Raw genomic sequence first — 3995 nt, 5'->3', positions numbered from 1 at the left:
ATATTTTGAACTATCGAATATATATCAAATATGTATAGGAGATGCATCATACGGGGAATGTATTGAAGATGTATTAAATATGTATCGAAAATGTATCAAATATGAATCGAAAATGTATCAAATATGAATCAGAGCTGTATCAAAATATCTCCAGCATTTTTGTAAATATTATGGCAATTAATGTTCTTAATCATGTCACGACCCAAATTTATGAGTCGCGACCGGCGCTAGGGAATGGGAGTGGTAGCTCCGAAACCCGTAGCAAGCCTATAATCCTGTGTAAATTTTTCGCAAATCAAATCATATTTCATATATAAAATACATGTGACCTCATTTACAAATAAAATCAGAGTTAAAATGTGTTATACAAATACATAGACAAAAACAATCTAGACTACTGCGGACCGCTAGAATGAAAACTTTCTTTTTCTTCTTGTAAAAATCACTTCCGAGAATTAGAACTTCGGAAGATTGACTCTCCAAATCATATCATGCTATCCCTGAAAAATGGGAGGAGCAATGGGATCAGTATAAAACTGAGTGAGTTCACCAAATTACACGCAATATCACATAAAGGGTTAAAACCATTGAAAACCCATTTTATATATAGAAAATACTCTTCTGAAATCATATTGCATACCCTATTTACTTTCCTTCATAACTCTTTGTTTATTACATAACCTTATAGTTTATACGTATTTGACATCTTTGATTTCTTATTATGGTGTTGATATTTTTCTTTCTCGTTTTGTTGCATTAGTTTTCGGCCGAATCTTAAATCTTAGTTTATATCATCATGATTCTAAGTCGAATTAAATCATTGGCAAGTCTCTTGTGACTTGATCCTTATGGTTGGGTCCCGAGATAGTTCCACCGAGTTACCCATAACCACGTGGCACAGTCCCGAGATAGTTCGACCGAGTTACTCATGCAACTGCTTAATCCCAAGTTGTGAGTCCCGAGATAGTTCAACCGAGTTCAACCTCGTGTCTGTATTCGGACTCTGCACCCTGCAAGTCTTTTGAACTTAACTGTCGATTCATATAATTCCTATTGACATTTAATAGGAATGTTTGTTCACATTATGTCTCGATCTTGTTTCGTATTGATTCTCGATGTATCGTACCTACTTTTTATTTCGCATGAGTCCCGAGGACTATCATCGAGAATGGATGAGATACAGGTCCTGTGATAATTCTACCGAGTTCCACCTTATATCTCAGTTCTTATTATTGAATATGTCACATTACACTTTTATTATCTCATGTATTTATCATTTTGATGATTTCTGTTGGGTTTTCTTGATCCTTTATGGACCATGACATGCACAATACAATCTAAGAGCATATATTTATAACACACGCACAATAGGGTTTTGATTATGTTTAATAGTACGTATAGGAACGTACTATGTTCTTTTATAAATATTCGAATAATAGTACAAATAGGAATGTACTATACTTTGCTTATCTGTATTTGGTTCAATACTTGTATTTTATTCGATATTCGATTTATATAACATTACTTTATACCCTTCCCCGGTGTTTAAGCGTATATATTCTTTTTATTTATTTATGTTATTATCAAGATAACACAGTACGATAAAACATCATTTTCGAAGCATACATAGGTATACATTTTAAACAAACATACATTTCAAAAATATAAATATTCATATAGCTTTTCGTATTAAAATACGTAGCTTTATGAATATTAGCGAGTAATTTAAAGTGTACTCACCACTTGCTATCCAAATTATTCAAATAAGCATGACGATATCTCGATCCGTTTGCCTCACTTCTTGTCGACAGTCGCTCGTCCAATCTACGCAAATATAATAATAGCAAGAATTAATAAAATGCTAGCTATTATTAACTTAACCAAAATTATGTTTGTAGCCAATTTCGGCTATTAAAAAACGCTTACTTAAAATAGTCCTACCCCTAAAACAAATTGACATTTTTAAAGTTTAGAACGTTGCCTACAACTTTCATTTAGGTCTCGGACCATAAAACGAACCCGAAGGTGTCGAAAATCAGCTCAGAAGTTATTTCCTTGGAGCTGTTTACAAGTGCAGGGCAGATTGCACAACAAAATGTTCTGTTCAAAATGAACATTTTAGAGTCCGGTTCAACAGAAACTAAAACTTAGGAAATAATAGTTAACATCCTAAAGTTTTCGTATCAATAAACGGAACTTGATTTTGATTTATACAGCCCGAGATATTGCCTTTGCAATATCTCTGCTTTGCAAGACATTTTCTGCAAAACGTCAATTTAGTTTACGTAACTCATATTCAGTCCTTAGACACTCATAACAAGCATGAAATCAATCATAGTCCAGCCCCTATACATTCTTATAAACATGACAATTCAAGTTTCAAACACCATTTAAAACACCTAAGCATAAACTACACAATTTGGCCGAGTATCATTACCATTTTTCAATCAAGTTTCCATCAACATTTATCAACCAATTCTAAGCTGTAATCAGCCCTTTATATCTCCAAATCATGCTCAACATTAACATTTGAACTTTACAACATCGATCGTATATCAAGGCTGAAACCCTTAACTCATTTCATATCAAAATTCATCAATTTATTAATCACACAACACATTTCTATAACCTATGATCATCAACAATCAAACATCACAAACTCTATACCAAAACCTTTATAAACTATATAAATTTCATAATTTACCTTGAGGTTGGCATGTTTATTTCATGACCTAACCAATTCCTTCCAATAATCACCATCAACACTTTAAATTTTGGCTCCAAATTCATAGTTCATACCCTAACAATCATCAAACAACCAAACCCCTAATTAAACACTCAAACCCTAACCTAGAATAATTTTCACAAAGCATCATAACCAAATCAAATTCTCAGCCATAATCATTTTATCTCCTCAATTTTATAGTATAAACATTAATTTCTAGCTAATAAACATCATCACCATCAAACTTGAAAAAAACCGAAATGTTATTCTGAAACCCTGACCAACATTCGAGCTCCTTACCTCAAATTGATGCCATAGAGCTGTAGATAATCGCTTCCTCGTTCCTTGGCCGCAAGAATCACGCAATTCTGATGAGAAGCGAAAACGTTATGGGCATTTGAAATTTTTCTTTCATGAAGAAGATGATCATCACGTTTTTGATTGCTGAAAATGAGGGGTTCCTCATCTTAAATCATATGCTTTTGATATTTATATGTTGGCAAAGTATATCTTTTAGTCCTTTAAGTTGCCACCTCCTTTCGCTTCAATTTCTAACTTTTCTTTCGTCCGATTTAGTCCACTAATCGCTTAATCATTCGATTCTCGATAAATTCCGTATTATTTATTTCCAAATAAATAATTTTAATCCCATATCTTATAGCTTTACTTTCCAATAATTTATTTTGTCAATTTTGGCCAAAAACGCCCAAATTTCCATTTTAACCTAACTTGCACTTTTTCTCACTTTTTCGTCCAATTTTCATATTAATGACTATCGATAACCACTTTATCGATATTATTTTCTTATCTTGAGAAAATAGAGTAAAGCACAACTTCCTCCGAAAGTTTGTGGTTAAAAGTCCACTTTAATCCTTAAAGTGGCTAATTTGCACTTTAACCCTTATTCTTAACTAATCGTCAAACTTTCTTTTAAAACGATTTCGTATACTTACGAAACTTTGACTATCATTTATTAATAATATTTCACGGACCTTGACGTGAATACTATTAGCTCTGGCTTTCCAACTTTTTTTATTTTATTCTCTTTTAGTCTCGATTAAATCCAATTTATCGCATAATAATTTTCCATTTAAATTATTATTCTACGATAATTCCAATAGACCCGCTTCGGTCTAAGTCTTTATATCCTAATCCGATATTCTCGTTCTTAACCTTTACGATTATGCCTCGTGGCACTACACGTAATACCTCAAAAATTTAGGTTATTACAAATCATTTGCAATTTTACAATAATATATATAATGGTTAA

At 32.4% G+C, this 3995-nt stretch overlaps 1 long non-coding RNA gene across 1 annotated transcript; it reads right to left on the bottom strand.

Moving 5' to 3' along the window:
• Positions 1 to 280: 280 nt before the first annotated feature.
• On the bottom strand, positions 281 to 3166 carry LOC126676381 (uncharacterized). Its single transcript, XR_007640275.2, has 3 exons — positions 3026 to 3166; positions 1741 to 1824; positions 281 to 500 (listed from the first exon to the last, which is right to left on the bottom strand). It is a non-coding gene; the product is annotated as an uncharacterized LOC126676381 (long non-coding RNA).
• Positions 3167 to 3995: the final 829 nt, after the last annotated feature.

This window comes from Mercurialis annua, linkage group LG4 (assembly GCF_937616625.2).
Source record: "Mercurialis annua linkage group LG4, ddMerAnnu1.2, whole genome shotgun sequence".
Taxonomy (NCBI): domain Eukaryota; kingdom Viridiplantae; phylum Streptophyta; class Magnoliopsida; order Malpighiales; family Euphorbiaceae; genus Mercurialis; species Mercurialis annua.
This window is presented reverse-complemented; position numbering and strand designations above follow the sequence as displayed.